The following is a 24,295-nucleotide window of genomic DNA, read 5'->3' as shown; positions in this document are numbered from 1 at the left end:
TTAGCTAATTTAACCCTCAGTTGCAAACCTTTAAAACGATGCTAGATGTCAGGTCAATGATAATGCCCATTTAACAGCTAAGAAGACAGTCACAGCAAGGGAATGGGATTGGCTTTAGGAATTGCAGCCTATGAGTGGCAGAGGCAGGTCCTGAGCAGATGAGGAGTCATTGTGCCCTGGTCATGGGTACCACTCTGGGATGTGGCATAGATTCTACAACACAGAAAAGATGGATACAGACCAGATGGCCTCCTCAGGTGTTCACTTTCATGCAAAACCCATACTTCTGCTACAGTATCTCTTTGCTTATCTGTTATTGGCTCGTTACAAAGCATCTCCAGCCATCTCTGTATGAACTATAAGGCTTAGAGAAACCAAAACCAATGGGAATTCAGGATATAGCTTATGTGGCAGGTCAGGTAGCAAGGTTTGGCTGTGGCATGCAAATTCTTACCAGTATCCTAAAAGACTATTCAACAGGATGAATCTGGTATACATTTACTCAGTACCTGTGATGTGCTGGACACTGTACTAAGGTATTTGGTACCTCTAAATGAAAACTGATATTTATATTCTAGAGGAAATGTGTGTGAAGGGGTAGTGTGTGTGTGTGTGTGTCTACTATAGAACATAAGAAATATCCTGACTACCCAAAGGCAGCTGATGGTACAAGGCAGGGACAGATACGTTGTAACGATGTTACAACAGTCAGGCTGGTCTCCATTGGATAAAGAGGGTAAGGAGGTTACCAATGAAAAGAATGGGCAGCCAACAAGCTCCATGATGGAGCACAGTTGTCAGGCAGTGGGAGCACCAGGAAGTACTAGGAGTCATCTGACTGGGGTATAGCTAGGCTAAGTGGGAGGAGATGAGAGAGAGAGAAGAACCACAGTTGGAATCAAGGTCATGTGGGAAACAGAACAATTTTTGAGAGGAGGATGGATAGCTTGTGAGACTTTTGTTGTGCTAGAAAATGAACACAAAGCCTAAAAGTGCTTTAACACTGAGCCAAGCCCCAGACCTAAAGGTTTTTCTTTTCACCACACAACTCTGGCTATTTTCTGCTGAGAATAGGACTTAGGAGTTTGAAGGCAGAAAGAGGAAAACCTGTCAGGAGGGAATTGCAGTAACACAGTAGAGGCAAAGATGTAAGTAAGGCAGAGTGAGCTGAGGTCCAGGGACGGTGAGAAGCACTTGGTCTGGGGCTGTATTTTGAATGTCAAACCAACAGGATTTCCTCAGATATTAGCTGTCATCGTATGAGTAAGAGGAGAAAGGCTCAAGGATGAAACCAAGATTTTACTCTGAGCAACTCAATGGAGACTTCATGTTGATCCAGATGAAGAAGGCTATGGGTAAAGCAGATCTTATAGTCAAGACATCAGGAGTTCCATCTTACCGGCACGATGGCATTGGAGATGCTTCTGTATGGGTTGGAGTTATAAATTATGAGCTCTCAGATCAGGGAAGAAACTGTGAACCAAACTGTGATCTGGAAAACTTTGTGGTAGCCACTCATTGTCAACATCACAGGATCTAGAATCACCTGGGAGAACAGTATCACTGAGAGATGATCTAGATTTCGCTGTCCTGAGACCTGTCTGTCGGGGATGATCCTGATTGTGTTAGTTGATTCGATAAGACGTAGCCCATTGTAGGGGGCACCATTCCCTGGGTTTGGGTCCAGGACTGTATAAAAAAAGAGAACCTGAGCATACCTGCATTCATTCTTTCTCTCCTCTTGGCTGTGGATATGACTAGCTGCTTCAAGTTTCTGCTACCATGACTTCTCTGTCATGAAGGACTGTTAGCTGGAATTGTGAGCTAAAATAAAACCTTTCTATGCTACATTGGTTTTTGTCAGGTTATTTTATCACAGCAACAGGAAAAGAAACTAGAAAAAGTCTTTTAGGTATGAACAAGATGAAAGAGAGAGAGAGAGAGAGAGAGAGAGAGAGAGAGAGAGAGAGAGAGAGAGAGAGAGAGGTGTCACTTTAAGGGGAAGCTGAGGAGGAGCCTGAAACCCAGTGAAGGGTGTAGGTCAGAGGGACAAAGGGTCAAGCAAGGCAAAGACAAGCACTACTCACTGGGGTGTCAGAGCAGAAGCCATTGGGGCTTTTGTGGCAGGCACCTCAGTGGCTCATAAGGGTAATGCCTAAGGGAGGAGGGGGGATGGAAGGATGAGAATGGCTGACAATAAACAAGATATTCAAATCATGATTAGGGGAACCGTTTCTAGAAAGTAGGAGTGGGTTGGACGGTAGTGGACAGGACAAAAAGGGTCGGGGGTTGTTTCTTTAATGTTAGAAATAACAGTAAATTTAAATATTTCATACCCAGACCTACTAGCATGGCATCTTTTAATGCTAGGGTCAGCAGAAGACTCATGGAAACACTACAGCTTGGGAGATGGGGCTCTGAACGTGGGGATGGCTGATAGTGAGAAGAACTTGTGAATGAAAATTAAAGAGAGGTGTGTCAGAATTCACATCCATTAAACTATGTAGGCGTGGAGAAAGCTAGTGAGCAGCTGGGTCTGGGTGTACCAAGTGATTTATGCTAGGTAAGCTTACTGCGCAGGCCCTGATACATGCCTGACATTAATCTTATCCCTTTGTCAGAGACAGAAGTCCAGCTTGATCTTGGGACAGAGGAGTTCACATGTAGACCTCATAATCATAACTGAAGACCTAAAGTCAGTTTCCATAGAATGTAGTGCTGGACCTGGCACAGACTTGGCAGTCAGGCAAGCTTGTATTCAAATCTCAGCTTAGCCACTGTCTTACTTTGAAGCTTCAGAGCCTTTATTGCACGATGGGGATGTCTCATAGGGTGTTATAGGAGTTGCTTGAAAGAGCAAGTATTAACATGAAGCCAGGCTTTAGGAAATGAGCCTTCTGGTTCTTGCTAAAGTAGAAATTAACTTTATTTCCATTTCTTGGATTAATTTTCCTTCAATAGTTCAAAAGCACCATTTCACCTGGGCTCTTGAAATCTAGACTGTCTTTAAGAGGCTTGTGTTTCAGGTTTCTGAGACTCAGAAAGAGTGCCTGGAAAACAGGTCTTTCTCTTCTGTTCAACTACTTGGAAAATGGACAATATGTATTTTTCTAAAGCTTCCCATATGCCCAGCAAGAGTGGAGGCTTTATTCACTTCAGCTCCTCGGTAATTTACTGAACAGGCTGAGTGTCTCAGTGGGGATTTTGTGAATAGCCTTGAGCCTCACTGCTCTGGGCTGTCCTCAGGCCTAGATATAACCGCTCATTCTGGATTCTTGGAATCCCAGAGTGTAGCAGGTGTCATCCAAAGCATCTGCCATGTCATGACTATGACAGGTCCCAGGGAGTCAGGGACACTGTAGGAGAACCCAGAAGGGTTGTCTTTACCATTTCACAGAGATTAGAATGTGCTTACTAAGACCAGATGAACAGAGAGCACATACTTTGTCCCTGTTATTTACCCCACACTATTTTTAAAGGACTTCCATGAAGAAACAAACACTTTCCAATATGTCTTCCCTTCTGCAGTCCACCATAGTCACTTCCTAGTTTTCAGTCAGTGAAGAATTATTGAGAGAGGCCCACGAAGCAGTCTTTCAGTAAGAGCTGAAATATCACCCAGAAGTTAAAAAAAAAAAAACAACTCACCAGAAATATGAGCTGAGGGGAGTTGTGGTCATCAGAATGCCATTCATAGATGGTGCTTTACAACAGGGAGAGAAATTTGAGAACGGGATTTTGGGAAGGAGTAGATTGAGTCTGTTGGGTTAAAATGTGTCCTGTGTCTACCCTGCCACGGGGCTAGGGCAACTCGGTGAGACAGAGGCGCTGGAAGTTTGACTGTGCTCACTCCATGTAGGCACTGGGCAGGCATCGGGCTATGTGAAGCCACTGAACTCTCCTCCGGGGATGAGGGAGCACATTCTGAGGTCCCCGAGGACTGCTGAACTTGGCTGGGGGTTCCTCAGGCCAAAGGGCCCTGAGGACTGGCTAGTTCTCAGGCTCTTGGGCCTCCAGGTGCCACTGGGAGTCACAGAAAAGAGGAGAACAAAGTGGGGGCCATGGGCTAGATTGGACCACAGCAGAAGGGGGGAGGGGGAGAGAAGCTCCGGCTACGTTCCGAAGGGATGAGAGTTCTTGGCTTGGTGACACACAGCTGCTCCCTTGGCCGGCTTGGGTTGGTGGTCGCAGTGGCTGGGAGCAGAGAGGTCTTCTGCGGGTGATTAGACAGCTCTGTAGATGAAAACCTTCTCCATTGTCCCCCATGGCGGATTCCAATGAAAGAGAAAGGGTCTATGGTTTTAATATGTTTATTGTCATGGCAGAAAGTAGATGAGAAACTGTACCTCAGTTTTCTCAGGGTGAGCCTAAGGTTAAATACCTTTTGCAGGGAAGAGGGTCTGGGAAGGAATGCTTAATTGTCTATGCCCCTCAGGCCTTTATGTATCTCCGTGGCCTGTAGTCATGCCTTCTACTTGTGGAGAGGCTAATAGGGGCGTTGTCCTATGTGACTAAAGGACACAAATCTATGGAGGGTTGTAACCTCGTCTCAGGAGCCTGGAGTCTGGGAGCGTGGTAAATGCCTACCATCCCTTGCAGGGGACCCTATAGGGTCACCTGCTGGGTCACCAGGATTTCAAACCTAGCTCAACCAGAAATCAGGCTGCTGTTCAGGGTCCTACAGGAGTCTACCTCTCAAGGACAGCTCCTATTAACAAAGAGGTGTCTGTGGTGACTCAAAAGGAAACACACTAGTCACTCTCACACTGCTGTGACTATGATGCTTGAAAGAAATAAGGGAAGAAGCTAAGGTTTATTTTGACTCATGATTTTGAGGAGTTTCAGCCTATCACAGGGGAGAGAGCAGTACGGAGCAACTTAGTTCATGATGGCAAGAGTGTGACACTGGCTGTTCCCAGCATGGCAGCTAGGGGGAGAGACTGTGACAGGTCCCAGGGAGTCAGGTACAAACTTCAAAGACCTGTCTTTAGTGAACTAGTTCTGCCAGTTAAGCCCTACCTCCTGAAGGTTTACAAGACAGGGTACTACCACATGCCAGACAATGAACGGTCAAAATATGAACTGGTGGGAAACACTGCAGAGTCAATGTAACTAGGAGAGCCATGCAAATGCGGGAATTGTCAGGCAACAAGGAGGAGGGTGAAAGAGGAGGAGTCCTAACTTTTCTTTACCTCTTCTTGAGAGCTGCTCAATGCATGAAGACCATGAGCTCAGCTGTTGGAGGCACTGGAAGTTCCGTTTGCATTTCCGTTTGTGTGTACTTGAAGCTCCACTAAAATGGATTTGTTTTCTCAAACAAAAGCAGGTTGGGTCCCAAGAGTAGACAGAGGCAATGATCCCAAAGTTTTGGAGAACAACATCAAGAGGCGGCTAACAGATGAGCATGCTGAACCCTTAAATTTTCACATGCTGGCATCCTCTGCTGCTTCTGGAGGTGCGGGGTGTGTGTGTGAAAGAGAAGTTAAGTAAAGCCTGGGTGAAAGTGTGACTGAGAAGCAGTCAGAATCCTGCCTCCCTCTCTCTCTCTCTCTCTCTCTCTCTCTCTCTCTCTCTCTCTCTCTCTCTCTCATTTCCACATAGCTGGGCGATAGCCTCCCTTCTAAGAAGACTAGGAATGCAGAAGTTCTATGGTTGAAGGGCAGCTATTACAACTGAAAACGCAGCTGCCCCAGTGAAAGGTATAAATCTATTCACTGACAAGATCTTGAACCTTCTCCTACGTAGCATCCAGAATTTGGGCAGACAGTTCTCTCCTTCTGGTAGGATAAGAGGTCATTCACTTGGACTTGGCCAGCCTGAGATGAAAGAGCCAATGTCATAGACGGTGAAAACCCACAACCACTACAGACCAAGCTCACACAGGGATTGCAGGGAGTGTTAGATTTCTGAACATTTAAGCATGAAGATAAAATTAAGACTGCTCGGGCATCTAAAGAACATCTTTAGTACCCAAACATTATGTCCCACCACCTAGACAAAGACTCCAGGCAACCAATGACTTCCAGGATAAGGAAAATTAGTTCTTCCCAGGGACAAGTCTTTACTGGTCATCTAATGCAGAGTGGTCATCCTTGAGCTCGAAATACACCACCAACAGAAGCAGACTCAACAGCTTGTATTTAAATATATTTGTGTATATACTACTCCCCTGCATGTAGGCAACAATAACAATCAAAGAAAAAGAGGCTATAAACTCGAGAGTTTGGAGATAGTATAGTGGGCTCCAGGAAGGGTACCTAGGAGAGGCTGAAAGGAGGAAACAGGTTGATATAATTCTATTTCAATTAAAACCATATTAGAGTAGTTAATAAAAGAAAGATTTGGCTTAGAGGGTTATGAAAGAGGGAAAAATATAAAAGAAAAATATCCAGAAATGCATCCTGACCCTAGAAAGGTGAGATTCTGCCCCCAGGGTACGAGGGCAGCATAGTGGGTAGGTAGAAGAGAAATCTTTTAGGAAAAACCTGTAGTGTCTTTAAGAAGAATGTTTTCATATAACACAGGGGTATACTCAACATTTTCTCACCTGGTCACAGCTATCTAAAACAAGTGGACCTATTCTTGACCATATGCCTGCTTAGCTCAGTCTGGTGCAACTGGTTGGTGGTATACTAGCCTGGCCTCCCGGTTCACAGGAAAGGTAAAGTCTTAAATATCTCTTATTCGAGAGCATTTTCCTAAATTGCAGTTGCTGCTATTATTGCAACAGTATAATTTATATTCCTTTTGCTTCCGTGTAGCACAAGTTTTATTTACTCTTGTTGATGTATGCATTGTATTTGTGTTGCCGAGCAAGCTATTTCTCACACTGGTGAGAAAAATGACCCTTGTGGCACTTTACTGTACCAGTGATCCCCAATGTAGGAACCATTCCTCTGGAATCCACTCCCTTCCTGGACTCCTTCCTGGAGTTGGCTACTGTGTGGAAAGGCCACAGACAGGAGATTTCAAGCCTGCTGATAGCAGGAGTAAGTCTTTCCAAAGTTCCAGCCAACAGCAGACCTAGCTCTTCACGCATGTTAGTGAGCTTACCTTATAGTTAGATTATTAAGCCCCAACTGGGCCAGTCCTGCAGATGACAGGTACTGGGAAGCCATGATGTTTGATCATGGCCTGGCCTCAGTTATAGAACCATGTGGACAAGTAATGAGTAAGGTCATTTGATGCCATTACCTTCTGACTTGTGTGCTAGTAACAGATAACTTTTCATTGGCTTGTCCATCAGACTTACTGCCTGATGTAGCCAGGAGTCTGTTTTGAGCTATAGCTTTAATGCGGCCCTGCACCCCCAGTATGGCTGCGTGCAGTTCATTCTGCTCCTCTTTGCAGGTAACTCTCTTAGTAAACTTTCTTTTTGTCCAGAGGAGGAAAAAAAATGTTTTCAATTGCTTAGAGATTCCAGGGATCATACACCTAAGAGTAGACAAATTCAGCAGTAAGGACTTTATTTTAAAAAAAAGACAGGTTCTCACTATGTAGCCCAGGCTGACCCTGAACTCAGGATTCTCATGTCTCAGACTCTTGAATGATGGTATTACAGGTATGTGCCACGCACTTGGCTGGGGGTTTCTAATAGTCTTGGTCAACCAGTTACACTGACCTCTGATCCTATTGTCCTGTCATATTTAGAGTGGGAGGTGGCCTTCCTAGACCTTAACTGCTATCTTGATGCTTCTCTGGCTTGTTGTGGTTTATGGTTCTGAGTTGCTATTAGCCTTTTAGGAGGCCTGGTTATTCCATTCTTATAGCTCTGTGTGGGAAAAAATAGTTTCCCAGAAAAAAATAAATGTTGGAAAGCCATCCCTTAGGAATAAACAGATATTCCTCCCTCTGTACTGATTTGGTCCCTTGCAAAACCTCTCTTTTCTCACAGCTGCTAAACAAGAGATTTAGCATCACCATATAAAAATGTATGACCAAAAAGGTCTTGACAACATCTTGCAACCAAACGACCTAGCTTCTGCCTGTTTTCCCATCCCTTGCAGACACAGGAAGCTCTGCCCATCAATAGGACTATTCTGTGGCACACTTGGGGTGAGGTTCTTGCTGAGTATCTTCTGCTCTTGAGATTCTCTCATGCTGAGGGCTAGGCTGTAGCATGAGCAACAGAGTGTGGCACTGTGGTCCAGAGTACTAGTTTTGATACTATATGTCTCTGGCTCCATCCAGCCTGTGACCTGCAGACAGTTTCTCATAACTCCTCAGGTTTCCTCATCAAAAGAAAAAAGAAAAAAAAAAAAGACCAAGGTCTTCAAAGTTTGCATTATGAGGTTGCTCCAAAGATTAAACTTAAATTTTATTAAAGACTTGGAACATGAACTGAATTTGGGGTGAGTGAGTAGATAGGGGCTGGAAATGTGTAGTTCGGTCGTATGTCTGTTGCCTAGTATGTGAGGCGCTGGATTCAACACTCAATCCTATTGAAATAATAAAATGAAAGTAGCAACAATGAAGGAGATAATAATGGTGGTGGTCATGATGGTGATGGTGGTGATGGTGGTGATGATGATTATGGTGGTGGTGATGACAATGACTATGACAGTGACAATGATGTTGCTGGTGATGGTATTGGTCATGATGATGATGGTAGTGGTGATGGTGATGATGGTGGTGATGGACTCTAGGGAAACGAGTTTACTTCAGAGTTTACTTCAATATTTCTTTCTTTGAGGTTTCCTTAATCCAAGGTGGACAGAAAAAGGAGGATAGTCCTCTTCTATGTGCTACGGCTCCCTGTCTATTTTCCTCTCAAGACAATCCATGGCGTTTTTACTAGAGCCTCTTCGTTTATAATGTGAAGTAAAAGGAAAAGCGTTTCTCTTTAATACATACATATACATAGTGATAGTAAAATATCTGAGACCTAAAGGGAATTCCAGGGAGTGGCATTTCTCATTCATTGAGATCAAATAAACAAGCTTTAACTCCTGGAATTTTCCAGTTGATTCTTCCTTTACAGTAGCACTAAACTCTCCTTAGTCACACTGGGTCTCAAGGCCAAGGTTTTATTGTTGCGGACGTCTTTAGATCTGAACCAATGGTTTCCACCAATACCTACTAATTCCACTTCAAAAATGAGTTTGGCATTTGGTGGAATTCTGTCATTGGACTGCCCTTGCTTTCCGTAAACCCATTCTGGTTCAATCTCCATTCGAGCCTTTTCTCCTTTGCTCATAGTTGGGAGAGCCTCATCCCAGCCTCTGACAACCTTCCCTATTTCGACCTTGAAACTTAAAAGGCTTGGCATTTTTCTTCTTTGAGCTTGTGTGAATATTAGTATCAAAACCAGTCCCATCTGGGAGTGTCCCTGGATACCAGCAGTGAACAACATCTTCCTTTTTGGGAAAGTTGGTTTATCTCCCTTTTTAGAACCGATTTTGTGTATTTCGGTGGACCCTCATCAAGAGTCTCTTCAGGCTTAGTTTCTCTGGGTTTATCGTCATCAGGCTACACTGGCTCAGACTCTACACTTACAGTTTCAGCATCCTTGGAATGATTGCTTTCAAAAAGATGGCTGAAGGCTGTAACTGAATGGTCCCTATTAGCAACCTTAGCTACACTTTTAGTGTTTCCCAATAATTTATGCTCTGCAAGAAATGAATCTGAACTACAATCCTGAGGAACGTGATAAAGTCTTTCTTGGGCAGATGCATTCTGTAGAGCAACCCCCCTGCCATCCTCTCTCCCCCCTCCTCACCTCCCCTTTTTCTTTTCCCTCTCCTTCCTTCCCCTCCTCTCCTCTCTGGCTGTATTACAGCACCTATTTCCCAGTGTGTATTATTGCTAGCTCTCATGCAATCTCTTGAAATCACGCCCCCTATATAACGTAAATGCTGTAGCTTATGGTTAACATCTTCCATTTTCTTTCAGCCTCAGTCCTAGGTCACCACCACTCTGCTCCCTGTTTCTACAAGGTTGTCATGTTTGATTTCACATGAGCAAGTACACATAGTATTTCTCTGTCTGGCTGACTAATTTCACTTAGCACATCTCCCAGGTTCATCTGTGCTATTTCCAATGGCAAGATTCCCTTTGCTTTGAATGCTGTGCAGTGTTTTAGTGTGCCCGTGCTATGTTATCATTATTCATACATCTGTTGGCAGATAGACTTTTCTAGAATTTGGGGATTGTTTGGCCAATGAAGGCAGCAAAAATGGAAATAGCAAACATCTATAAAACATCGAAAGTCCTCCAATACTAAGATCTTTATCAAACCACAAGCTTGGAGCAAAGTTGACAATCTTAGAATTTCTAGGACTAAGGAAGGAATGCAAAAAAAGAAAATAAGAGAAACAATAAAAAATTATTGCTGCTGATTGTATACTTTCTTGAGTAAGGAGGAATCAGGACACCAAAATGTGTGTCACTTATTTACCAAGGAAGTCTTATCCAGTGGTTGGGAGTAGGGGTAGGGGCAGGGGCAGGGGAAGGGGCAGGGGCAGGGGTAGGAGGAGGAGGAAGAGTGTGAGTAGGAAATTAGGCTTCAAAGCTAGATGCCTGAGTTCACTGCAGCTCCATTTCTGCTAGTCCCGTTGCCATGGTTACTTAAAATATCAAAGTCTCAGTTTCTTTCATGTGTAAGATAATAACAATGGTATCGTAGGGTCATTGTGGAATAAACCCAATGATATCTGTATAGTGTTCTTAAAGTATTGGCTTTAGAATCCATCTGTCTTGGTTCACCAGCTGAGTGATTTCAGAAAAGTCTCTCGATTGCTGTGCCTTGGTCTTCTGTGAAAAAGGAACGTTCACACTGAGTGAGAGGTTAAATATATGGGCTCCCTGAGGATATTCTGGCATTTAGTATGTGTTGGATCCGACCCTCTGTCTTAGTGATAGATACCAATGGCATCATGTAATATGCCATGTGACGGACACCTTCAACACTCAGTTACTATTAGCTGTTAAGATGCTTATTTATCTCTCAAAAAACAATACAATCATTTTAAAATGAAAATTAAATGTATGAAAAAGTAGAAAGAAAATGTAACCACTTTACGGAAATTCTTAATAAATTTTTGTTGATTACTTTCTCAGAAAAATTATTCTGCTTTGTATACTCATGTACTTCATGCATACTTCTGTATCATATATATATATACCCCTGTGTTGCATATACACTTAGATATTGTATATATACTTATGCTGTAAATATGCATTATATACATCGGTATTGTGCGTGTTGTTTATACAGATGTACATTGTATGTATAGCTGTGAGTTGTATGCACATTTGTGTTGTATGTGCAGTCTTGTATTGCTTGCAGTCTTGTGTTATATGTATACTCATGTGGAATATGTACAGTCATGAGTTGTATGTATACTTATGTGGCATTTGTACAGTCATGTGTTATATGTGTTCTCAAGTGGCATTTTTGCAGCCTTCTGTTGTATGTACACACATGCAGCATATGTACTGTCATGTGCTATATGTATACTCATGAGGTATATGTACAATATGTGCCTCATGTGACATATATGAAGCCATGTGTTATATGCGCACTCATGTGGCATATATACAGTCGTGTTTTATGTGTATAGCCATGTGGCATATACAGCCATGGGTTGTGTGTACATTCACTTCATAGGCTGCCTTGATCTTATACACCAGAAAAGGATCATTTCCCTTTCTTATTACAAACTCTTAATAAGCATCATTTAAGTGACAGGCCATTATGCACACATATGTGATCAAAATCCACTTCTATATTCTTACCTAGATTTTTGCTGTTTGAATGTTTCTTTATGATGACCGTGTTAAGATGAGCATGCTTTTACATAAAACTTTTTTCCACATAAGCTTATTTCTTCAGTACAGAGTGTGAGGATTGCGAGTATCTGGGGATATTTTATATGTTTATGATTTGTCTATCTTATAGATTCATCTATCTTATAGTGTCTATCTACTTTTTAAGAGTAATACCAAGCTGTGCATGATGGTGCTTTCCTGGACTCTCGTCTCATCATTTGGAATATAAGGAAAAAGACAGTGAGTTTGAGGTCAGCCTAGGCTACAGATTGAGACCTGATGACAGAAACCAAGTGCTGGGATGCAGCTCAGGGAGGAAAGCTTGCCTCACCGGCATAAGACTCTGAGTTCCATCTCCCACACAACACACAAACATGAAAGTCAACCATACCAACTAAAGCGTGTAAAAATACCCCCGTGGAACTTACCATTACTGAACACTTGTCTCAGCTGCCATGATGGCACATGCTTTAATCCCAGAGGCAGAGGCACAAGGAGAGTGAGTCTCTGTGAGTTCAAGGCTAGCCCAGCCTACATAAGGAGTTTCATGCCAGACAGGGCTACATAGTGAGATCTTTGTCTTAAAAGCAAAACTCAACTAGTTTCACTTTGTTTGTTAAAATACATGTGTGTGTGTGTGTGTGTGTGTGTGTGTACATGTGCACATCAGAGGGTAGCTTTGTGTAGTCCATTCCTCCTTCCACCGTGTGGGTACTGAGAATTGGACTCAGCTATCAGCTTGGTGGAAAGTGCTTTTACCTGTTGAGCCAACTGGCCAATATCTTGTTCAATTACAGGAAGCAGTGGCCCCCAGGGATTCAGTAAGAATTGTACTTCATTAACTACTCATGTGTTCTAAATATTTTTGAATGTGTGTGTTTAACATCTGTTGTTTTTAGTAATTTGTCTATTTAAAGTCCTTTGCCCATTTTCCATCCGTGGACCGTAAAATACTTCTGTTGTGTTTTGCATGCGCTCCTTTGTATGTTAAATGATATTCATCTTCTACTGGTTTGTAAATACTTGTCCGTAGGTAGTATTTTAACTTTAGTTTTCTTTTCACACACGAAATATTTTAAAACACAATCGTTGCTTAACCTGTTTCTTTTGTGGATGATTTTGTCTATGAGTAAAAACATAGATATAATGCTGGAGTGGCCGAGGGTGGATAGGGAGAATGTCTCTGTTTTATTACTTTACAGATGTTTACTTCTCGAAATTTTTAATCCATCTGGGGTTAAAGTTATGCCAGTATATAGTATGAATTAAGGCTGGAGATTGATTTTTTTTCTTCTAATTTGCTAACCAACTGTCCTAATGCTATCCGTGGAATAATTCTTCCATTCCCCATTGATCCAAGATGCCTTTCTTATCATAAATTACATTTTTATATGTTCTAGGGCCATCCGTCCTGTTCTATCGATCTCCCTGTCCATTTCTATGCCAATTCCATGGGGTTTTAATTATAGTTGAAGGGTCTTTTAAGTCCTCTATTTCAAGCATGCCCAGCAGAGATAGCATATTTGTGTGAACATAAAGATAAGGCCAATGGGTACTTAGAAAGGCCCAAGGATTTTGTTCTTGCTTGTCTGAGCCTGAGAAGGCCACAGGATGATTGCTGCTTATTGAAAAGAGATACTTAGAGGTGTAGATGCGCCTTTGAAAGGGCTTCCAAACACTGCATCACTTGTACAGGACCTAAATGGATCTCACTATTGTTTTCTTCTCTGTACCAGATTTTCTAGTGTTTTGTGATTTTTCAACACTGGTAGAACCATTACTGTTAATATATAATGGTGACCAACCAAAGTGAGGTGAATCGTGTGACTAACATCGTTCAAAGAGAGACAAACTACAGTAACTTTTGTTACTCCTTGGAAGCAGCTTGAATAGTGAGTCCGTGGTTCACTTTCTTCCAAATATTAGTCCAGGCTCCATGATGGGGATCAGCCCATGTGGGAGGAGAGCTGTAACCAACCCTCAATGACTTGCAAAATACTACAAACCCTTCTCGTTGTAAACCTCGGTACTCATTTATTACAGCAGCATCAGTTAACCTATCCTGACCGGTAACAGAGAGTGAGTCAAAATACTTAGTAGTAGTTGTTACTTCATGAATTCTATTAGGTGCTTAAACTAAATTAGAAATTTAAAATAGATACCTGCTAGGATGCCAGTGAGGTGTACATAAAATGATTTAATCTTGTAGCCTACTCAAGTGAGTCTCTTTAAAGTGGCAGGGCAGATCTCACATCTCACTGACTAGGTATCTATTTTCTAACTCAGGAGTTATCATCCTTGTGATTCCAAGCTTGATGGCTCCTCTCGTCTTAACACCATGGCAGGCTTTGCTTGTGTCAGAAAATAGAAAGATGCCCGTATCTCACCAGTTCAATTTGCTGATTTTTTTTTCATTGAGAAGTTAAGTCTGAGTGAACACCCCAATATTCTGCAAACTTCTGACCATTGCAAGTGATAACATTATCCCACAGATGTATATTATTATTATGTTCATTCACTTAGTCTTTAAAAAGTTACTGTTCGATATAGTCCCATTACACTTTCTTAGCTAATTGTAAGAAGAGGGTTTGTTTTTTTTTGTTTTTTTGCCCTTGGTGGGAAAATGTGACACAGACGACATGAACCTGGATATGTTAGAAGATAGCGCCCTCTTCAACTAGAGAGAAGACAATGGAGCCCGTGGCTGGGAGATTCGTTTCTGAGTACAGCCAGCCTCAACCTCTACATGCCCCCTGAATGTGGGGTATGGGGAGTGCCAATCAGACAGCAAGATGCTGTATCTCCACCATCTTTACTTTCCCTGTATATAAAGTAGGATCTCTATGAAGACTGACAGAGAAAGCACATGCAAACTACCTAAGCACAGAATCTGCTCCTCCAAGTGGGTGTTGACTTTTACTACTAAGACCCTGTAGTTCTTCCTGTTGTCTAGGTGAGTGACTGCTTGAACTCTGATTTCAGACTCAAAACAACATCAGACTTTCTCTAGTATTTCTGACTGCTTCGTACCTCTTGACTGTCAGAGGTTATGTAATTCACTGGTCCCTGTGTCTATCTAGTCTTCATCCTTTGTCAGACACGCCATTGAACAGAACAAAACCAAGCAAACCAGAAACCAAATTCCCCTGCCACTGCCCCTCCCCCAAAAGGAAGGCCCAGTATCTTGATTTCTGGAGCAGGAGCAAAGTTTTACTTACCTTGCAGATTCAGAGGGATAAGGCTCCATTATGACAATGAAGAACGAGAGTGAACATCAGACATGATGGCGGGACCAGAAAGCTGAGGGATTACAGCTTCAGTTACAAATATAAAGCAAACCAAGAGCAATTTCGAAACAGGACAAGGATTTTAATTCTCTAAATCCACCCACCAATGATATAACTCCTAAACCTGAGCCTGTGGGCAGCAGATGAGGGTGGGGGGACATTTGTCGTCCAAAACAATGGACTACTCATTGTCGGTCTTAATTACTTGAGAACAGTCTTGACTTCCATGTTCCTTACGTTCCTCACACCTCAAGTAGGACAACGGCTGCCTTAGAACCGCTAACAGATTGGTGAGCCAACAGATCTAAACCTCTGAAAACTATAGTTGACAAATTCATATCTAAGTGCTCAAGACGCTATTGTGTATCAGCACATGAAGTCCATGAAGCTCCCCGAGTTACTGAACTCCTAGGGATGGAATAGGCTACAGGAGGCATGGAGCCTCTCACCGTGCAGAATCTCTAGCCTAGGAGTTTGTGTTTTCTAGGAAGAAGGATCTGTTGTCTAGTCTCCCAAAAGTGTCTTCTGGGCTTGCTTGAGTACACTCTATAAAATGTCAAGGTGACAGGGATAGAGGCAGTTGCCCAGGAGATCATGTGTCAGACCTGTGTGCTTACCAGGAGTTTTTAAAGCCCCCAGCTTTGGGGAAAAAGGGAGGTGACTACTTTCCATTCCATTTTCAAATGCCTGTTATTCTCAGAAAGACAATGAGTTCTAAGCAATTGTCTATACATGTATATGTATATGAACATACGTATGTTTGTGTGTATATACATATAACCACACTATGTGATTTACTAATGCTTGGGCTCTGTGTTCTCTGCAGACAGTGTTCTCCTAGGAGGGAGCTACAAGTAGGGGCTGAGCAAGGTGTTCCTTGCTGTTTTAGGTAAACCACAAAGGCTGGATTTGGGGCTGAGTATGGTGGTCCTCACCTTTAATCCCAGCGCTCAGCATTGGCAGGTGGAGCTCTGTGAGCTTGGGGCCAGCCTTGTCTATATAGCGCTTTCCAGGTGAGCCAAGGCTAGCTACATAGTGAGACCCTGTCTCAAAATACCACCAAAACAAAACAAAAAACAATGGATTTTTGTCCCAGCAAGAAGATAGATGCCTTCTAGGTTAGATGTGGACTGCCCAGCCTTCTTCCAGTGCTGCAAATGTTGCCAGGAGCCAGTGTTGCATGTAGGGAAAAAGGGGGAGGGGGAGGGGGAGGGGAATTGGTTCTAAATAGAAAAAGGAGGAAAGTTTCTCTTGCCAAAGAATTGGCGTGGCGTTCTGCTGCTGTAAGTGGCACTTGGAGAAAGGATTGATTTTGTGTTCTTACAAATATTTTTTAAAACTAATTTTTTGAAATCATGTATACAGTATGTCTCCACCAGCCCCTCCCAGGACTACCATCACATCTGCATGACCTCCTTCTTTAGCTATTTTAAAATTTTGAGCACACTGAGTCTAACTAATGCTGTCACATGTGCTTGCCCGTGGAATCATTCACTGGCTCACGAGAAACCCACCAGTGGGCATATACCCAAGGAAAAGTAACTCCCCACACCCCTGACTATCAATGGCCAATAGCTCCTCAGCTGGGTGGTGCCTCAGGCATCCCACCTACCCTCCAAGCCTGATGGCTTTGTGATTTTGATTTTCCAGCTTGGACAGTCTGTTCCTGGTAGCCAGGCTTGTGTGGTGAGAAGGCTTCTGCCTGGCAACAAGGGTCTCCTGCTGGGGTTGTGAGGACAGAAAAGAGTGGCTTTTTTTTTCACTTTCTTTACTCATTTTATTTTGGAACAATTTCTGATTTATACAAGTGTGTGTTTCAGATAGATTTCGGGCTTGTACAGTAGTGTTTCTGTGGTGCCTTCATTCAGTATCTTCTGATGTAAATGTCTTACATTACCATGGTGATCAGTTATCAGCTCTAAGAAATTAACGGCAATACAGTACTATTAACTACAGTAAGTTATTATTCAGATTCTACTCACTTTTCCCAGTATCTTTTTTTCTACCCTAGGATCCAATCCCAGACTCTGCTGTGCCTTTTGATGTCACATCTCTTTAATGCTAGCTAGTCAGTGGCAGATGCTAGGTAAGCTTTTGTCTTCCAGGACATTGATGCTTTGTAAATGGGTTATTCTTTTCATGCAGACACTTAATTTAAGTTTGTCAGAAATGCATACTCTCCCCTCTCATCTCTTCTCATCTTACCATATCTGACACAAGACTCAGCCTGGCTCAGCCCTGATGAGGGGCTTTAGTTCCACTGTAGAATGAACACTTGACTGTCCCAAGTTTATATGTTGAGAAAGAATTCCCAAGTGATAGCATTCAACAAAGATAGGACATTTGGAAGACGATCAGGCCATGAGAGTAGAACGCTAAACAATTGGCATTAGTATTCCCAATAGGGGATGGAAAAATAGCCTTCCTTCTACCATGTAAGGATCCAGCAAGAAGATGCCAAGTATGAACCAGAAAACAACCTTGAGCAGACACCATTCCTGCCATGGTTTAACCATGGACTTCCCAGTGTGTAACCATGAGAAACACATTTCTGTTGTTTCTAACTTACCTACTTTATGGTATTTTGCTATGATTGTTTTCATGAACTATGACAATCTCCCATTTTTAGAGGTAAAACTATCAGAAAATTTGTAGACATGAAAAACCATGACATCAGTTTGTAAACATTTCTGGTGAGATACATTGAGACTATATGAACAAACTGTTTCTCTTGGCTTCTTCAGGAAGCCTTCACCTTAGACTGGCTTGCAGTAGTGACCTCTGGCATTCTAGTGGCATTATTCTTCCTGCAGTGACCCTGCTTATAAGCACAATAGCCCCAACGATGCTTCATCTATTAGCAAGCCAGAGAAGGCAACTTTCATTAGATATAGGTCACCTTCTCTGAGACCATCAGAAGATGAAGGCTGGTATCAGATCATGGACATAAACTTTAGTCCTTCCAAGGGATTTTTCCATGCCTGTAGCTTTGGGGACATAGGATGGAACATGTCACTTGGCTTTTCCCTGTGCTTCTCAATGCCTTCTTAAGAAAGGTAGGCCTTGTTAAGAGTTCAAGTCCCAGACACACACACACACACACACACAGAGAGAGAAAGAGAGAGAGAGAGACAGAGACAGAGACACACAGAGAGAGACAGAGACAGAGAGACAAAGACAGAGAGAGATAGAGAGAGACAGAGACAGAGAGAGACACACAGAGACAGAGAGACACAGAGACAGAGTGATGGGGGAAGGAAGGAGAGGTAGAAAGAGGGAGAGAGGGGATGTATTAATGAAGCTGAATTCTTTATACTGAGAAGGATGTGAACCATAGTCTAAACTCAACATGTTGCTAGCATAGAGCAAAAGGCCTTTAGGCTCAACTGTGATAGTATTTCCTGGGGTAGGAAGAGGCTCCGTGTTTGTCTGCAGTAGGGTATGATACCATAGCAGCTAGAAGAGTAGATTCATGTTCATGGTTAACTCAGGGATGTGGGTTCAGATGGGGAAAAGGCTAGTTAAGGTCCCAGATGCAGTTGCAAAGGGAACAAGGGTTCTACTCCATTGCTTACTTAGCCTACCATGTCTATTTTGTGCCAGATATTGTAAGCATGCAGAAAGAAGGGATATTAGAGGGGGTCACAAGTGTTGCTGGCTTCATGAAGCTTACATTCTATAAGTGTTGGGAGTGACAGAGAGATCCCATCTGGAACAGAAAAAAGAAGAGCCCTTGACAGTGCGCCATGATGTCCTGGCTATGTGTTACATCGGAGAAAGGAGGGCTGTAATGTGCTGTGATATCCTGGCTATGTGGTCCATGGGAGGAGAGAGGACTATAACAGGAGAAGGTTTTAGCCTGGAGTATTGGGTTCTTGGTGTGAGCTACTGAGAAAAAAAATCTCAAACTTTTAAGTAAGTTTAGAATTCTGTGTTGGGACACATTCCTAATTATTCTCTCTCTGTGTGTGTATGTGTGTGTGTGTGTGTGTGTGTGTGCGCACACACTTGGCCTACTGGCCATAGGTTGAACTTGCCTGCTCCATTCTTTCCAGATACTATTGGTAAATGACCTTAGGATTTCAGGGAAGGACAGGAATGTTACTTAGAGGCATTTATATACGTCTGTGTAATGTGCGTGTACTTCTATGTACATATGGGCTTGTGTGCACATGTGCATGCATCTCTCTCTCTCTCTCTCTCTCTCTCTCTCTCTCTCTCTCTGTGTGTGTGTGTGTGTGTGTGTGTGTGTGTTTGTGTGTGTGTCTGTACACCCATGTGTATGGTGATGCTAGTTTTGGTGGAGTTGTGCAACTTTCATGTTTGCTTTCTTAGACAAGTGAGAAGCTCCACCCCCTTTTCCCGTTTGGAAGGATGTACTCATGCACACTAACCCATGGATGCCTCAGCCCATATCCTAACCCTGCCAACCGATGCTCCAGAATGGTGGCCTGCATTCTGCAGACAGTAATAAAAAAAAAAAAGGGAGGCCTGACTGTGACAGGAATGGACTGCTTCACAGAGGCCCACAGGGTTTTAGAAGACAAGACCCATTTCAATCCAGTGCCTGGGCATTTCCTAAACCCTGACTTGAGTAAAACAACCACTCTTCTGTGCTTTCAAACCACAATTTTGCTGCTGCCTTGCAGGCATTGACTTGGAAGCATCTTCTGTAGGGAGATTCAGTCACATCCTTACAATGCTACTTTGGTAACACTGTAACAATAATAGAGCATGCTTCAAAAGACACAAACGTGCCGTCCATTTCCTTATTCAGGGCCTGCCGACTATTTTTAGGTAGCCAGGCACTTTTCACTGCTCCAGTGACCATCACGTGGTTCACTCCAATGAAAATCAAATCACTGGAGAGCCAGCCATGTATTTCTGTCACAGACCATATTTTGGTTTGCATTCTGAAGTGTTTTTATGAATTGGTTTGCAAAACTAACTGAATCAGAGATGGATTTTGCTCAGCGAGTTGAAGTGCTTTATGAAATAAAATTACCATAAGAAATTGATCTAATTATTTGGCAGTTTCTAATGCAAAAAAGAATCTAATACGGTTAAAAATAAATAAATAAATAAACCTCCCCAGAGAAGGAATCTCAGAAACTCCTCGAGGCAAAGGAAAAGCTTTTATTTAGTTATCTCTTTGGAGATGCAGCTCTTAGCTTATAAGCACACAGCTTCGGGGTATGTTTTATTGGTAGCTCTAGTTTATACTCGTTTTAAAGGACAAGGTTTCTCCATATTACTTTTCTATAGGAAACATCACTTACAATCGTCATCGTTGAGATAGAAATATTATTTTTCATTAAACACTTGAATCTTGTTTTTCCCACATGTCAGTGACTCATCATTGGGAAGGTTTTTAATGCTGAGGAACAAGTGGTATTTTTCCTTACCATAATAGATGAGATCTCAGCATAATTCAGATCAGATTCTTTTTGCTTCATGGAGAGCTCTTGGAGAGACAAGACTGGCTTTTGTGTACCTTATATAAAGTCTGAACTCTGCTAATATAATATATATATATATATATATATATTCTGCTATTCAGCTATTATTCTATAAAGTCTGAATTCAGGGATTGAAGAGATGGAAAGAGCTGTTGTGACTGGCAAAGCTTGAGGGAGAGAATTACAGTGATCTGCTCACTGCTGTTAAGACCCTACCCAGATGCCTTCTTGTCTCTGAAGTTGATACAGACATGTTTCTTCCCGTTGGCTGATGGTCCACCAGGCTTTCCTCATTGGAGTCTATCTTTATCCCAGGGTGACACCACGGGCTTGCCTTACCCCTTGACTTTAGCTCATCCTTCCATATCTCAGGAATCACAGAATCTCTCCATAGGCAATGTTTTCATGCTGCAAATACTACTTCCAAGAACACCAGCTAGTGGTCTACCCTGCCCTGTAAGAGACTTCAGTCTCAGAGATGTTGTGCTCAGATGCAGACACTGCTTGGAGAGACTGTTGTTCTTTCTTGTAGCGGCCATTTTGTATCCTGTATATAAGATCTAGACTTCCAGTCCTCTGACCCAAACCACAGTGTATTCAACTGCTTCTCAGAAGGGGCGGGGGGAAAGCTGCCCTCACTACACACTCCATAGAGAAGAAAGACTAGGATGGAGACAGCAAAGAGGTGGCTGGTCATTGCCAGCCCTGACTAGTTAACGGTGCTGCTCCCAGGCACAGGGTTGAGGGGAGTTCTCAGACTTCCACAAAGGAAGACTGACAGGGACACTGTGATGGTGCTCTAGAAGTTACGGTGGGTTGTGGAAGTAATTTTCAGGAACATATGTGATACTCTGGTTGAAAAAAAAGAGAGCTAAAACTGAAGGCCTACCTGGCATCTGCACTTACTTTATTGGGGCACAGAGTGCTGGTCCTGAGGCACAAAGGGCTGGGCTGAGGAGGAGGGTGAGCCACCACATATACTTGGAAGGGAAGAGCAGGGAGGAAGCTGTCAAGGGGGTTGGAGTGGGGAGGAAGCAACAGATTTACAAATCATCCAGACTCACCCAGCCTAGGTGGGGGATGGGGATGGAAGCACCTCCAGACTTTATTCTTCTCTATACCTCCTTCTGTCTCTTTGGTAAGATCATAGATCCTTAGACAACACAATCCTGTTTCTTTACGTAAAAAGAACAGAAACAATGTCCTCCTTGGCCCAGTAATGATCAACTAACCTCCGGTGATCATGGCAGATTGCACAGAGATCTTTGCTACAGGTCTCTTTGACGCCTGAGCAAATGCTTGCAAGCCGAGGGAAAGACCAGTAGCCAGAAGGATGAGGGAATTTGAATATAGCAACCAAGAAACTCCAGAACCCAAAACACACATGGGCAAGTGAGTGGCATTAGATTTGGAAGCCAAGGAAATAAGATTTCTAGACAGAAATGAGTGGCATGTAGGATCTGACTAATGTTTTGAGTACTTTAAATTATCTGAAGATTTTTAAGCTCTCCTTACCACCCTGTCTAGCCCCCTTTACAGAGCTCTTTCCTTTAAAAGAAAAAAACAAACAGATGTTTACCTCATTTGGTACTGGTTCATTGCCTGGATAACCAACAACTTATCTGTCCCTTAATTGATGGACAGTTTGGTTGTTTCCAATAAAGATAGATTAAAGAATGAATCATGTGAAATGAGACAACAGGACTTAAATGAGGAGAAGACCCAGTACCACAGAATAGTCACTAACTCTGGAAGGGAGGCAGAAATGGGACAGGGAGCTTTATCTATATTTGTTTAGTTTTATTTTTAAAAGAAACCTAAGAACTAAAATTATAATAATTAGTAATAAGTTCAGTTTTATATGTACATCAGTGAGAAAGAGAAAATTTTATTTATTTATTTATTTATTTTTATTTTATGTGTGTGCCTGAGTGTGTGTGTATGTACCACATACATGCAGGTAGCCAGTGAGACCAGAAAGGGGCATCAAAGTCCCTGTAACTGTGGATTATTGTGAATGCCCAGTGTGAGAGCCAGCAGCCTAACATTGGTCTTTTCTGTAAGAGCAGCAGGTGCTCTCCACTACTGAGCAATCCCCCCAGCATCAGAAGGAAATATGTTACAGTCAGACACGCGGACAGGTTGCTGTCTACTGACCCACCAATCCCAGTTCAGGATTTTCATGGCAATGTGAAGCCACAGCCCTGCACAGGGGCCTTGCTGCTCAACCCCTGGACACAGTGACACCTAACTCAGCTATCCTCGATGCCTTCACCTCCTGTGAAACCTTATAGTGACAGCCCTCTTTTGAGATCAGAAGCTGAAGAAGAAAGATATATTTGTGAGACCTTATTCCTGATTACAATGGCCTTAGCTAATCTAGAACAGTAGAGGAAAGATCATGCAAACTTCTATTTTAGTTGTAGCCTGCCACTGAATAGCAAGGATGTGGGTTGTCCTTTGCAGCCAGCCACTCCCTGATGAAGGTTCAGTCACAGTCAATGAGCACATCCATGTGACAGTTTTATACCCCTAACTTAAGCCTCCTTCATGGTCGTCTTGAGTTGGTTGTGACGGTTGACTGAGACATGGATACACAGTGCTGTAGGATTATTACCTCTTGTTGTTGAGAGCTGGTCTGCTTGATTAATGGCAAACTACATTTAGCCTTATCATTAAATAAACAGACTGCAGACACACAACAGCCCTATTTGCTCTACATGGCTGGTGCAAACTTAACGCCTACCTTGCAGATTTCCTTTGTAACAACCATGCTTTCAGTTTGAACCCTAACCCCATAGTTCTGGCCTTTAGATGCAAAAATACTTTTTGAGAAGAATTTCTCTTAAAAAGTGAGAAACCAATATGATGACATTGTGTAAAGCTTGTCAAGTAGAAGAAAGTAGGAAAGCAAATAGTCCTTGATCCCAACCACCTATAAATGTCACAATTAACCCCTTTGTCATTCAGTTACTTTTCAAATAAACCCACCATAGGACGACAACCATAGTACTATGGTAATCTGGGTAAATTTCTCAAAACTTATACTATATTATAATACTGTTACAGGTATGAACAAGGTATGACCCCCACCTTATTCTCTACTTACGCTTTCTGATGGAAATAAATTTAGGTTTATGGAAGAGTTGCAAAGGTAGTGGAGAGAATGCCTTCATGCCTTTACTCAGTTTCTCCTCCTGTTAACCCCTCCATTCCTGTGTGAGAGGCATACATTTGTCAAGTCTCATTCAGTGGGAGTATAATTCTATCAAGGAAGCTACAGACGTGATCTGGATTTGGTAGTTTCTCCACAAATGTTCTTTTCTGTTTGAGAATCCAGTCCAAGGTGGCACATGTACTTGACGAAATCCCGTGTGAGTGTTTGTGCACAGTCTGTCTGAGTGATGTAGTATCATCAACCTGGCTATTGTCCCATTTCTGCACATTTAGATTGTTATGGTGTTTCTGTGCCCCCAAAGAGACTCTGGGAAGCATCCTGCTGGTGCAGGCTTCTCTTAGTTTAAGATTCTTCCCTCAGATGGGCTCATCACACTTCTGGGAGACAAAAGGCAGGACAGAGTCATGGCTATAGACACCGTTGATGTTACCAAATGGTCTTCCCAACATGCCCACATACTCAACTACACTGCCATGCCTGACTGTTGGAAGGTGGTATACACACATATCCTTCTCAGCATTCGTGACCCTCACTTAAGCATTTCAGCTTCATTTAATAGGCAAAACCTAACATTTCAGTTCTTTTTTTTTTTTTTTTTTTTT

General features: G+C 42.6%; 1 protein-coding gene and 1 pseudogene across 3 annotated transcripts in view; one reads left to right on the top strand and one right to left on the bottom strand.

Moving 5' to 3' along the window:
• The window catches only part of Egflam (EGF like, fibronectin type III and laminin G domains), a 178,363-nt gene that overhangs the window by 39,062 nt on the left and 115,006 nt on the right, over nt 1-24,295 (top strand). The gene's annotated exons all lie outside the window — the stretch shown is intronic.
• Nucleotides 8,975-9,674, bottom strand: LOC114621377 (annotated as a pseudogene).

Source organism: Grammomys surdaster, unplaced genomic scaffold (genome assembly GCF_004785775.1).
Source record: "Grammomys surdaster isolate TR1022 unplaced genomic scaffold, NIH_TR_1.0 174, whole genome shotgun sequence".
Lineage (NCBI taxonomy): Eukaryota > Metazoa > Chordata > Mammalia > Rodentia > Muridae > Grammomys > Grammomys surdaster.
This window is presented reverse-complemented; position numbering and strand designations above follow the sequence as displayed.